This window comes from Pantherophis guttatus, chromosome 1 (genome assembly GCF_059756535.1).
Source record: "Pantherophis guttatus breed Tessera chromosome 1, ASM5975653v1, whole genome shotgun sequence".
NCBI lineage: Eukaryota > Metazoa > Chordata > Lepidosauria > Squamata > Colubridae > Pantherophis > Pantherophis guttatus.
Window position 1 is genome coordinate 198,539,528 of NC_142063.1, and position 15,374 is coordinate 198,554,901.

The window sequence follows — 15,374 nt, forward strand, 5'->3', positions numbered from 1 at the left end:
CCTTTTTGTATATATTTATACAAAGTCAGCTTATTGCCCCCACAACTGGGTCCTCATTTCACCTACCTTAGAAAGGATGGAAGGCTGAGTCAACCTTGAGCCTTGGCGAGATTCGAACCCTGCAGTAATTGCAGGCAGCTGGTCTTAATAAGCTTAATAACAGGGTGCCTTAAACCCCTGTACTACCAAGGCTCTTATTGTCAACCTTGAGCTTTGTGAAATTTGAACTGTCAAATTGCAGGTAGCCGGCAGTCAGCAGAAGTAGCCTGCAGTACTGCACTCTAACCACTGTGCCACCAAGGCTAATACATTCCTCTTTATTATTCATTTTTCTTACCATGTCAGTCTGGTTTGTAAGGCACTGATCAGTGATCCAAGCTGTCACTATGTATGACCAGGGTTCAAAGGATCCAACTGAAAGAGGAAGGAAAGGCACCCAGTTTTCCAGTGTTGTTGTTGTTTTTTCCACTTAAAAACCAGAAAGAAGTTATTTCAGCCAATCTTTATCAGAACAATTAAGTATTTTCTAATTGTTTTATACTCTTTTGTAAGCAGTTCTTACCTGCAGTGCAGGTAAGATGCAGCAAAAGCACCAAGAGCAATATTTTTTCCGAACTCTCCATTCTAATTCATTTTAAACATGTATTACTTAGCAAATTATAATATGAAGTCAAGATGTGAAAAGATATGCAGCTTTCTATGTTACTAAACACAAAGATGATGTCTAGTCAGAATATTTAAACAAGCCCATAGAACTTACTAACAATTGTTCATGTCTGATGAACAGTCCATTGACTTGGTTCCAACTAGTAAACCTCTTCGATTTTCTATTTTCTATCACCCTCCATGCCATCTATGCTTTGGTGGGATTCAAATAATTTAACAACCGGTTCTCTGCCCTAATGATTTCTTCCAACAACCAGTTCACCAAACTGCTCAGAAAGTTAATAACCAGTTCTCCCGAAGTAGTGCGAACTGGTTGAATCCCACCACTGCATCTATGTGCTCCATTGTGCTTTTCTACTTCATTGAATCATTTCCAGGTCCCACCCTGACTTCCCTCTACCAAGAAACAGATAAGTGGCCATTTTGTGATTACTAGGCACCTGTCTTCTGAATTAAAACAACCAAACCCTCTATTAGAATTAAGTCCATTCTAGCCATTGTACCATTTTGGGCTATCTGCTATTAGCTCCAAGCTTCATCTTCTTCAAATTTGTTTCCAAACTTCTTCCCTTTTATGGTACAGATAGTCCTTGACTTACAACAGTTCACTTAGTGACCATTTGAAGTGATAATGGCACTGAAAAAATGGTTTATGACCATTTTTCACACTTGTGACAATTGCAGCATTCCCATGGTCACCTGATTTACATTCAGAAATCTTTGCAACTGACTCACATTTATGACGGTTGCAATGTCCTGGGGTCATGTGATCACCTTTTGCAATCTTCTGACAAGAAAAGTCAATGTGGAAATCAGATTCACTTAACAACATGTTACTAATATAATAACTGCAGTGATTCGCTTAACGAATGTGGCAAGAAAAGTTGTAAAAAGGGGCAAAACTCACTTAACAAATTTCTCACTTAGCAACATAAATTTTGGTCTCAATTGCGGTTGTAAGCGGAGGACTACCTGTATTTGTTTAATTCCTTCTATAATGGCAGCAATGCATCTGATACTAATATGAATGGCCTTTCTTTGTCCTGTGAGGGCTTTCCTATGAAAAATCAAAGTTAACCTTTACTCACAAATCCTTATCAGCAAAGGTGTCTACATGAATGGGATTATATGGCTAAGAGCAGGCCATTCACAGAGGACTTTTTGAAGACTGGTTCTAAAGGCACATTCATATGTAGTATCTGTGCTGCTCCTGGGCTGTGTTCAAAGCCACACATTGATGTTATTTTTTTTTACAAATCTTTTCCTTTTGAAGTTAATGGCCCCATCAATGGAAATTAAGTGGGAAAATCAAAACTTAGACACAATTTTTGCAGATTATATTTTATGTCTCAATTTATATTTTAGGTCAGACATTAAAAGCACCTATCCATCTGACATTTCAAATATTTTTTCAAAATATGTTCAATAGGATAAATGACCCTGCTCTATGAGGGCAACTGAGGTAATTTACCTCCAATAAGTAAAAAAAAAAGAGTCCTGGGAACATCAGCCGGAGGTGTTATGTAAATCTTTTAAATGAATACGGGAATATTGCTTTCCTTCTAACCAATACCAGCCTTCTTTCCTTTGAAGAAAAGAGAGTGCAAAACCAGACTTGTTCCTCTTAATCACAAGTGACTTATGAAATGACAGCATTTAGTTAATTTCGTTTAGCCACTAAAGCCTTCCCACCAGAGAATAATTACTTACTGCCCTTCTACCTTCCAGAACTGCCTTTCATATCCATTCTGAATTCATTAAAGCCTTGTGATCTGAGGGGGACCTTTCGTGGTCCTTAATTTCACTGGGGTTGACTCCATATCCTGGCCTGATAGAATAACAACTGTATCTCGGTACATCTGCTGGAAATGGAATGGCCTTAGGTACACAAACTCTCCTGCTGCCAAGGGAAATTCTAATATGTGACCCTGAGCTCTCTGCTTTGAGTTTACCCAAAAATCTCCCTTTGTTTCAAACGTGAGACTAAGAAAGCCCTTCCCCAGGGAACGTATTTTACATGTGTTCCTTCAGTTTGAAGCAAGTTCCCATAAAATATTTTTCAATGAACAAACTGCCTCACTTCCTACATTAACATTCCTCTACCTGTGAGTAAATGAGGCACACTTTGCTCTCTTTTCTCTTTTCTTTTTTTTTTTTAAGCAAAAAGGTTAAACCATGTGACAATTAGGGAAAGATCGCGGAGGGCCCTCATAAAGTATTATAGCAAAGACAAACTCGAGAGAGAAATTTTGCCAGCGTATTACTGCTTTTCGCTCAACCTGAAGCAGTTAAGGGCTAAAATATGTAATGAAAATGGCAATGTATTTTAAAATGAAAATTGTAAAAGCATAAATGAAAACCAGGAGAGAACAAGTGAACACATGTGGTTGCACGTGCACCAGTGGTGCGATTCAACCGGTATAACATCCGGTTAGTTTTATGCCTAAAACAAGACTAGAACTTGCGGTCTTCAGTTTTTAGCCTGATACCTTTAACCACTCTATATTATATTTAGGGTACCAGTACTATATTTATCTGGATTTAAAACTATCCCCAAAGAATAGGAAAATGAGATAGAAAAAAAATGTTTGTAACAATCATCCATATCTATCATACATTCTGGTAATCTAAGTTGACTTTCCCTTAAAAATGCTTTTCAAAGTAAAACTTCCTTGGTGCAAACTGATATTTATTATTATTAGAACCCGATAAGGGGGTAGATAAAGCAACAAGAGGATGTATAAAAACTTAAATTTGAAGGTGTCAAGGGCAGATGGGTAATGCCAGAATCTCACTCTACTGTGCCATTCAAATTCAAGGGTAAATTACTATACAGACATGATTTTCAGACAGTTTTATGGCAGGGGGGTGGGAAAGAAGCAAAACTCTCTGACTAATGGATAAGCGTACTATCAACAAACAGCAAAATAAAATAAACTATCAAATCAAATCCCTTATCATCACCTGATGACAACTTTTCACATCATGCTTATATGAACTACAGGAGAAAAACCTACATTAATAACCTCTTCAAATTGCTGGCTTCCAGGTGTCAACTGATAGCCTTTTACCAAAAGTGCTCTGGATACAATACTCCAGGCCATCCAAGAGTAAAATTCACTTCAGAAGAACCCTTGACTAGGACATACACACCTTCCTTTCTTTTTGGTTAGACCATCTAGAATGGGTTGCTCAAATATTGCTCAGCCTAGAACAACCTTCCCCAATCTGGTGCTCTCCAGATGCATAAAATGGCAAACCCACAGATATCCAGCTAGTGTGATCAAAATCCAGGAGCTAAAGTAAATGTATCTGAAGAACATCAGGTTGAGGGAAAGTTATCGGAAGACAAAAAGTAAACGTCATCTATACTCTGGTAGGACCAGAACTCTACATTTTCAAACAATCTCCTCCAGAAATTTTATATCTGTGTTTAGGAAAGCCTTGGGAGTTAACAGAGCTTTTCAGACCTGGTTGAAAAACTAATGGCACCTGGAGCCTTGAGATACTAGTGTTAGAGCTAGCAAGAATGAATATTGGTGCAAAATGAGATGTTGGAAAGAAGGAATTGAGTGCTGCAAAGATAAATGCATATGTCAGTATTGCTGCCCTATATGGGGGATAGAAAAATTAAGCAGGAAAAAAAAATCAAAGATTCATTGCAAGAGAAAAGGAATACTACTTTGATTACAGCTTTCAACTTGCAAAAAACTCTTTGCGGGAAAAACGTGCAACAAAACTACTGTAATTTCAAAAATAACATTTCCTTTTACAAACACTGCTCGCATCCATAAAGGTTCAATAATATGTCTACTTGGAGAAGCCCTTCATTTCCTACCTCTAGTCTTTATTGTCTAAGGTTTGTAAGGCACATTCCCAGCTCAAGTCTAATTGACTTTTTCACGTAATTTCCCTTCATTTCACTGTCTCTCCCAACTCCAGTGAGAATCACCCTTCAATCTTCAGAGCCCACCTTTGTCTTTTCTGAACCCTTGTCTATTCTGACACCTGTCTAAATTCTGCTGCACATGGTAAAAGTGTGGCAATGTCAGTTCTTTTATCTCTTTTATACAAGAGATATTTGGAAGTTTCTCATGTTAAACATAATCTGCTTTTGTTGTTAAGCAAATACGGCATGCATACTGCCAACCCCTTTTTATATTTCTTTTTCTTCAGGCCACACCAGAATCTATATGATTGCCAGCCTCTAAATTTTTGAATCCATGTGTCTGTTCCCCTCCACGCTGGGGGCGGCAGGGAAATCATTCTTCTGCTGTGGGATTGTTGAGTCCCGTCCCCACCTCCCTGACCCCACTTTCCTAGCTGAGACTTTGAAGCCTGTCAGAGTCTAAACCCAAAAGGTCTGCTTGATCTCAAGCCAAGACTTTTTCCTGATAAGGAAGATTGGTGAAACTTGTCTATGAGTGTAAGTGTCTTAGAGGAATTTAGCAACAGTTCTTTACGATAATGGAGTTTGATCTGAAGTCCAGAGACCTATTAAGGTCTGGAATCTGCAAAACTGACAGTTTATGAGAACCAAGCCTACACACACATACAAACACACAAACACACATACATCCACGCACACACTTTAAAAGTCCACTCTTAAATTCTTGTAAACATCCTCTGAATGCCAATGTTCCAATCCTGACAATAAAAATTCAGTAAAGTTCAAAATATGTGTGAATAAATTAATTCATAGATTCAAATGCAGTAAAAATATATTTGGCTTATTTTTATCTCTACGGCAGTCAAGGTTCAAGGCACATATATTAGTTGATGTGATGCACAGAAGGCCCAACTAGGGTAGAATCCTCCATAATAATAAAAAGAACATGAGGTAAACTCAAGCAGAAAAGATATTCACATATGCAAACCTCAGTATGAATGCATTATGGATATTACTGTATTATAGAACTGGAAAGGCAACATAAAATCGAACACGTTTCTAGCAAACAGCAGCTTCTCCCTTCATTTTAGTAGATGGTTTTTCATTATTAATTGATTTGAGGCATGTATTTGGATAAGTACTGACCTCTGCTAATTTCACAAAATCTAAGCAAGGCCAGATTGAGTTAAAGCCTAATGAGAGAGCACAAGGAAGTCCTAGGACTGTCAGCCATACTAGGAACCCAAAGCAATATTCTGAAAGAAAACAATGGCAAAGGATTTCTTTATGATAACCAAAGCATCTTTATGTCCATGGAATCTCCAGGGAGTTCAACTCAATGGAGACTTTAGCAATTATGTGTTTTCATCCCTAGTATTTAATGATATGGAGTATCATCAGGGTCACTGCAATTGGGTTATAAATCAAGACTGTGGACATTACCACACAATCAAATCCCTTCCACTTTTTAACATACACACTCATATCACTTGCATGGAAAAAGTGAAGTGATCTAGTGGCTCGTTCCATCCTCTTGACATTTAGATAAATGCATATACCCTGCAGCTACCTCCTGTGTATTGCTTCATATCATGAATTACAAAACAGGGTACTTATTATTTAGAGACAATAAAGGTAATATTGCAATAGCGTTTCATTTTATATAACTTATTCTAGTTGGAAAAAACTTTGAAATTGGCCAAGTCTTCATAAAGTTAGGATTTATGATTCATTCCAAAGAAGCTCTTCACGTGTCCTTTAGGTGGCCAAAAATATAATAATATTTTGGATTAATCTAGATTATATGGTTTAGTAGTGCACAAATGCAGTGCCCCCAAAGTTTGAAAGCAGCTTTGTAAGACCCTCCACAAATTATTATTAGCTTATTACTTTTAATGTGATACAAGGAGGAAATTAACACATGGGAATGGGGAGTAATCATGATTTTAATTAAGCTAAATCAATTTTTTTATTTTGTCCTGATCCCACCCAATTTTTTTATAATGAAGCTCCTAACTAGCATATTAGTCAAACTTGTGTGGCATTGCCCCTTCCCAGTGTTAATTACTTCAACATAGATTAGGAGGGTCACATTACCATATTTTTTGCTCCAAGTCTTTTACATTGGCATTATATTTAGACTTATTTTATTTTTACAGAATAACAGAATAGAATAACACAATAACAGAGATGGAAGGGACCTTGGAGATCAAACCCCCTGCCCAGGCAGGAAATCTTATACCATTTCAGATAAATGGTTGTCCAATCTCTTCTTAAAAATGTCCAGTGTTGGAGCACCCACAACTTCTGGGGCCAAGATGTTCCACTAATTAATTGTTCTGTCAGGAAATTTCTCCTTAGTTCTAGGCTGCTTCTCTCCTTGATTAGTTTCCATCCATGGCTTCTTGTCCTGCCTTCAGGTGCTTTGGAGAATAGGTTGACCACCTCTTCTTTGTGGCAACCCCTTAGATATTGGAACACTGCTATCATGTCTCCCCTAGTCCTTCTTTTCATTAAACTAGACATACCCAATTCCAGCAATTATTCTTTATATGTTTTAGCCTCCAGTCCCTTCATCATCTTCGTCGTTCTTCTCTGTATTCTTTGAGTCTCAACATCTTTTTTACATTGTGGTGACCAAAACTGGATTCAGTATTCCAAATGTGGTCTTACCAAGGCATTATAAAGTGGTATTAACACTTTACGCGATCAAGATTTTAATTATTTATATATCCCAAGGTACATTGTAAATGTTCTTTCTACCAGATTCTCAAACTGAAATGTTATATAAACTGAATGATGCAAGGGTGGTGGGGGAGAGAATAATATTTTTAAAATCTTTCATATTCTCAACCAGAAATCAACTTCTTTTTCAATGATGTTAACAATATTGATAAGATTGCATTTTTATTTCTTCAATGTTTCAGGCATAAACTGAATTCCCATCAAGATAAGACCAGAATGTCCGCCTTTCTTCCCCCTGTTTCTAATATATCTTCAATAATAGTCATACCAAGAAGGAATACAACAAATTCTACCTATCTCTTTTTTATTCTGTTCACAAGTTATTGAACTGAGACATGATAAATTTGATTTATTTGTGACTATTTTTCTGGGAGAATTACAAACTGTTTTTCAATAGCTAAATAAAATAGAGCATAGTTATATTCCAGCAGTGGGTAGTTCCGCTTACACATATGAAAAAGAAGAAATTGGAAATGAATAATGTTTTTATTAACACATGGAACCTGCCAACTGATTAAAACTTTCAGTGGATTAACTGTGCAGTCTTAACAAGTGGCCACATGATTAATCAGTACAAAAAAAACTGTCCAAAGAAAAGTAAATATACTTGTTGCTTAAGTGAACACTAATCTTCCTTTGTTAAAATTTTTAACAAATTTTCTGCCTCTAGCAGTCTTTAACACTTGGATAATGAAAGAAGTGGACATACAGTATATGACTCCCTACTTAACAGCAAATGATTTGCTTTGGCAAAATGACACAGAATAAAACTTAAAGATCATCTCTATTACATAAACTGAGGCTTTATAAAGTCCAGTTACTAGGCAGAACTGGACTAAGATTCAGGCAATTTCTGCTTCTGGTCTATTGTAGTTCAAGAGAGGCAGTTAAATGGTTATCTATTTCCCTGACTTGCATGTCCATAGTTTGTAAAAGTTCAGATGAAGTCCTGAAATCTCCCATTCTTAAAAATGTCCCTCTTCCCATAAGGACCCTTAAGATCTCATCTTCTCCCTTTCAATGTTGTCACCATGTCACTGGAATGTTTTCTGTGACTTTCTGGCTGCCTGAGGAGTTAGTGAGGGCCTCTGACCCAGAGAAAATTACCCATTTGTTTCCTAGAACAAAAATCGGCAAACCACACAGTCTGTAGGTCGCATCAGTCCTGAGACTTTTTTTTAAAAAAACTTCTCAATTCCTGAAGAAACACCATTTTATCATTTCACAGTTTGTTTAATTACTCCAAATAAAGAAAAACACAAATCTGAAAAAAAGTACAGTTGCAAACTCAATGTTCCTGTCTTAGAATAACAGTGGGATATAAATGTAAAAATAAGTAAGAACAAAGCATTATTGTGGTATTGTTGCCAAAAATGAAATATCTTACGAAAAGGGTTGGTCCAAATGGTATCAAGGACATTCATTGGTGAGGCCAGCAGAATTTTAGCCAGCTGAAAATGTTCTTCTCTGAAAGAGGCTGGATGTTTTTTTGTTCACTCAGCTGGAAAACTGGATAAAAACAACGGGAACCCCCTGAAAGCCAGATGCGGCTTCTGAGCCCAGCTTTTTGTAGGTAAATAAACTGCTCAGAATGCACTACAGTCTGTTTTCTGAAGGGCAAAGAATACCACAAGGTCATGCATTTAATTTGAAGATTAATCTCCCCAAGTCATACTTCTTCCCACCCTTTACCCCTCACCACTCCTGGAATCGGCAGATTTAATCAATAAGTCGACCAACTCTGCTTTCTTCCAGATATTTATAAAGGCCTCTCCTGCTGCGATTACTGAATATGCTTCCTTCAACACAGCAGGCTCCTGAGGTGAACCCGGTCATGAGTCATTACATTTTCCCAGGCTCTTCCACAAGAGAGAGAGAGAGAGAGAGATGTGAATGTGAATATGAAGAAAAATTATCTTTTTTTTTCTCCCTAATGGTAGCTGGTATGTTAAAACTATGCAGAAGTCAAAATGGTGGAGGGACTGTTTAATGTTCTCAGTCTTACTTAACACATTATCTAACGGAATCTAAATGTCCCCCACACAAACTTGATGCAATTATAGGCTGACATAGTACTGAAATAATGCTTCTGAGGAAGAGATTAGGGTCAGTGTTGCATACTTTGTTCCCAAAAATGCTGATCTTAAAAACAGCCTTGGACAAACAGCCTTAGTATTTTTCATAGTCTTCTTTATTGGGCATGCAGAGTTTGGTATGTAGCTTTTCCATACTTTTTCTTAATGCAATTATGTGTTTTTTAAAAATGTGGTGACCAGCTCTGTATATGGTTTTCCAAGTTCATTTGTTCCACACTCACTGGCTAAGGAAACTAACCACAGGGCATGAACATTTAGCAGTACAGATGAACCAGTGACTAGCCTTGGGCTTCCACCCAGACTGGATAACCCAAGGAAGGACACTACTGATCATGAAAGAGCCCCACAAGGGAATGACATCATTCAACTACCATCCAATAACCTGTCTCCCCACAATATGGAAAACACTATCATAACCACCAAGCTACAGGATTAGAGGTGCTCCCAGATAGAACAGTCGGCCAAGTTTCAAGGTCTAGAGAAACCAATCTGAACACAGCCTGGATTAACTATAGGAAAGTCTACTGTTCAATGCCACACACCTGGATCTGTGAACAACTGCCACTGTGCAAAGTCAACAGAACACTAACCTTCCTCAAAAACTCATTGGGATTGTAGAAGTCGATGCTGGAAATCAACTCAAGACATCTCACGCAAGTGGCCATCAAGTGTGGCATAGACCAAGGTGATACACTGTCCCCACTGCTGTTCTTCATAGGCTTGAACTTTCTCAGCCAGATAATCACAAAAACTGAAATGGATACAAGTTCAATAGTGGAACTACCATCAGTCACCTCCTCTACATAGATGACATCAAGGTGCAATGAATGAACAAGATATTGACTCATTGATCCACTTGAAACAGATTTACAGTGAGGATATCAGGATGGTATTTGGACTAAAGAAATGTAGCTAGATGGTAATCAAGAAAGGCAAAGCAGTTAAGACTGATGGGGTGGAACTACCAGTGGGACACACAGAGGGCATACATATCAATTACAAGTACCTTGGTATCCCACAGTCACATTGGAACCATGAGGAGGAGGCAAGGAAAACAGCAACATCCAAGTACCACCAAAGGATCAGACAGGTCCTAAAGAGCCAGCTCAATGGCAAGATCAAGATCCATGCCATCAACATTTGCTCTGCTAGTCATCAGATACCCTGCCAGTATAGTGAGCTGGCCAAAGAAGGACATGAAAGTTGCCAATGTGAAGGCCCAGAAGGTCCTCACAATGTACGGAGGCTTTCACCCCAAGCCCAACATCCTGAGACTGTATACCAGTCAGAAAGAGGGTTGTCAGAGTCTGATGAGTGTCAAAGCTATTGTTGTGGATGAAACTGAGAGCATCCAGGAGTACTTCAGTAAGATGGCATCCAAAGATGAGCTGCTAAGAGAATATCTGAGGCAGCAGTAGAAGTGGGGGAAAGACCAATCAGAAGAAATGCCATGACAAGACACAACCCTGCATGGGATGTACCATAGACAGATAGCTGAGGTCTATGGTTGAGAAATCCTACCAGTGGCTGCAAAGAGCTGGACTAAAAGACAACACTGAGACACTGATCATAGCAGCACAATCACAAACACTAAACCCCAGAACTGTAGAAGCAGGGGTCTACCACCCTAAACAGAACTCGAGGTACAGACTATGCAAAGAGGCCTCAGAAATAGTCCAACACCTAACAGCAGGGTGTAAGATGCAGGCAGGAACAGCATATACTGAGTGGCACAACAAAGTAGCTAGCATTGTGTACAGAAACATCTGTTCAGAAGGTGGGCTGGATCCTCCTAAGTGTAGATGGGAAATCCCACAAAAGGTTGTGGTGAATAAGAAAGCTAAGATCTTATGGGACTTCCAGATCCAAACAGACAGGCAGGTATTGGTCAATCAACAGGCATCATGGTAATAGACAAGGACCAGAAGACAGCAGTAGTGATAGATGTACAGTCTCAGGAAGAAGGAGTATGAGAAACTGGAGAAATATCAGGGCCTGAAGGAGGAATTGGAAAGGATGTGGATGTCAAGGTTCCAACCAATTAAGAATCTCAAGCCATTTAGCAAGAAAAATCCAGTTGTTTAACCCATGTTGGCACTACCTAGGTCAGTGATGGCTAACCTTTTTTTCCTCGGGTGCCAAAAGTGTGTATGTACGCGCGACCATGTGCCCACACCCATAATGCAATCCCCCCGTGCGCCCCTGTGTGTGCATGTGTGTGCGACCCCCACACCCTGTTTTGGGCCTAGCAGACCTCCCTGAAGCCTCCTGGAACCAAAAACGGGGCGCAGGGGCATGCCGCATGCATGCACGACTCCTCCGCCCCCCTACACATGGGTGCACATCTCCTGCATACATGGCAGAGACCCGAAAATCAGATGACTGGTGGAAGGTACGCGCGCATGCGCGGTGGAGCTGACATAGGACGACAGCTTGCATGCCCGCAGAGATGGCTCCGTAGGTTTGCCATCACGGACCAAGGTGAAGCCAGCTCTGGCTTCACCCAATTCTCATCTTGCCTCTGACCCTGTTTCCCCCTCCACCCAGAGTGTGTCACCAGTCACTCTCCCCAACAAAGCAATTTCGCGGATCGTAGAAGTCACTCCCTCCAGCCATTGTGAATCTCCATGGAGATGGCCTTGACTTTGGCCAGCTAGGCTTGTCTTGTTTTGACTGAGGTGTGAATTCCTTGGTGCAGCTGCAAGGCGCGATTCCCATCCCCCTGCCTATGGGAACTCAGGAGCAGGTCAGGAAAGCTTCAAGAGTTGACAGGGAAAAGTATAGGCTAAAGTGTTCCCAGTGGTGACAGAAGTGCTTGGGACTGTGACTCCTAAGCTGGGAAAGTGGCTCCAACAGAACCCAGGAACAACGTCCAAGCTCTCTGTCCAGAAAAGTGCAGTACTAGGAACAGCAAAGATCCTATGCCGAACCCTTAAATTCCCAGGCCTCTGCTAGAAGACCTGAGATTGCAGAAGACACGTACTATAATGTGAGAAATGAATTTTTAATATATATACACATGCTTGCACAGACATAGATGAATTTGATTGATTGAAAAATGATAAGAAAATTTTTCCTTTTCAATGATTCAAAATAGACATTATGCCTTCTTTTCACAACAGTTGTACATCAGTGCTCCCGTTTAAACCTGTTAAATTGCTTCAATATGTTACGTCAGTTTAGAGTTTCCTGTCCTACTATATTATCATAGGCCCATGATAATTCCTCTGACAGCTTGTCCTCTGTCACTGTGTCAGGGTCCCTTTAAATATTAAGAAAAGCATATGTTAGCTGTGGATTTGAGGTAATAAAGAAAGCTAATATTTCTTATTAGAATGCGTGGAAGCATCTGCTATTTAGCTTTGAGCAATAAACATCTTTGCCTGTTTAAGCAAAACAGTTTTAATGGGACAATATAGAGCATTACGTTGGGTATTACATTGGTGCCCAGAGAAACACTGAAGCACTTCCATTTAATGTGCTCCGCGTGATCTTGCTACTCGGTGAACTGCTATGTGTATTTTTCAAACTTATTTGTTCTCATCATCCATTGTTAATCTAGCTATGTGTAGTAGAATAACCTTCAAGTCAAGCTGAACTCCTGTTCACCACGTGATCACATCCTTCTTTTTTTTCCCTTTTCTTGGCAACAGTACGGTAGGGTAACTTACTACTGCTTTCTTCCATTCTACATTTCTGGGACTTTCTAGTGCTTTCCCATCAAAGTATTAATCTGGCCTGATCTTGGTAAGTTGTTTTTGAAAGCAGCCATGAAAGCAAAGTACTGCCCTTTACTAAGAGCATGTTAAAATTCCAAAAATATCATTTGCCTAAGAAAGTGAGTTTACAAATTGCATCTGCTCAAATGATTATTTACATCCCCATAAAGAAGGGAAGGGAAGGGAAGGGAAGGGAAGGGAAGGGAAGGGAAGGGAGAGGCAGATGTGGAGAGGAGAGGAAAGGAAAGGGAAGGGAAGGGGAGAGGGGAGAGAGAAAGAGAGAAATTGCTTACTAAAGCATTCATATAGTTCACTAAGGACTAAGCGTCATGGGAGGTGAATTGATTGATCGGCTCTAATTGTAGGCAGCTCAATAACCGCAGGCCTCTGAAGATATATACACCAATTTCTGAAAACATTACAAAAAGTATAAAACATATTTTAAAAAGTGCAATTTATAAGATATTCTTCCCAATTGGGGAGGTTTTTTTTATTTGTGGGGTTTTTTTTCTGAACATAACCCTTTTTAATTCAGTTCAGAATAAATTGGTTTCTCCTTTTTTTGTCTTATAGAATAGAAAGTAAAGATTGATCACTTCAGATCCAACCCTTGATAATTGATCCAACTTATCTTATCTTATCCAATTGATAAGATCCAACACCTTGATAAGGTGTTGGTTATCACCTTTAAAGCGCTCCATGGCATAGGGCCTAGCTATCTTCGAGACCGCCTGCTGCCACCGACGACCTCCCATCGACCCGTGCGCTCCCACAGAGGGGGCCTCCTCAGGGTGCCATCAGCCAAACAGTGTAGGCTGGTGACCCCCAGGGGGAGGGCCTTCTCTGTGGGGGCACCTACCCTCTGGAACCAACTGCCTCCAGAGATAAGGAGAATCCAAGACCTCAGTTCCTTCCGCCGTGCCCTTAAAACCTTCCTTTTCCAGCAAGCTGGGCTGGCCTAATTTTTTAAGTGTTTTTAAGTGTTTTGTTTATTGTTTTTAATTAACGGGGCCAAATTTATATATGTATATTTTTAACTGTATTTTAATATTTGTACTTGATGTTTTTACTTGGCTGTTCACCGCCCTGAGTCCTCAGGGAGAAGGGCGGTATACAAATTCAAAATAAAATAAAATAAAATAAAAAAATAATTGTACAGACATATCAATGCAGCTTTTGCAGCGACAGTTTTACAAACCCCTTTCTCTTTTCCCAGGATTTGTTTGTTTTCCAGTAGCTTTGTGCTTCAGGTGGAACTAGGACTCAGGGTTTCCTAGTTTCTAATCTGATGATTTAACCACTACACCAAACTGGCTTTCTACAATTGAAAGAAAGGATGGGAATTTGTGGGAAAACCTAAGTAAAAGGTTGAAATATGCCTAGAAATCATAGATTGGCATATCAGATATACTTCTTCCTGGTTGAGAGACAGAATAAGAAAATTTTCTGGATAAGTCAATCCAGTAGTTTTTTTTATATATAAACAGTGTTGCTCCCCAATTTAACAAGATCATTTAATGTATGAAATGTATGTATGTTAAATTGGAGAGATAACAAATGGGAGACTGATTCCAAAGTACATGTATGCAACTATCCAATTTTGTATCGGGTGTTGTTACATTGCTACTTAAGATTTTTCTCTAGCTTTGATATTTCAGTTGAATTAATGAGGGTATTTTGTTGTAAAAATATGGATATATTGACTAAATCAATCAAAAGATGAGTGGTCCTATTATTCCCATGAACCTTCATCAAAAAGTCTTCAGTTAAACATAATTTCTTGTCTCATCTAAATGTTTATTACTTGAATGATTGCATTTTTATAGCACCTAATCATAGGAAGTCCCTGGATGGCATACAATCTGTTAAATCTTGTTTTGAAGTTGGCTTTGTTTCCTGTCTTAATCTACATCTTTTAATTTCAGTTTCTTCATTTAGATGATAAGTTCCCAGTCTGGATGAAGGCTTATTGGTTGTCAGCCGATATAAAAGGAATGTAAAGGGGATGTGTAAATGAATGAGTGATTTGCTTATAGACAAACTCCAGATAGTATACAGTACTGTGTACATAATATAAAGAGTATATAGACTGTACAGTATATAGAAAAGAACATTAAGATATTTAAGTTCATGTTGCATAAAGAATACGATAGTGTGTTAAAACAAAGTTATAAGTATATTATATTGCTTAAGTAACAATCAGGTCAAAAATAGTTGGCTTTGCACTGTAGCCTTTAAAGGCTTGAGGTATACCACTCA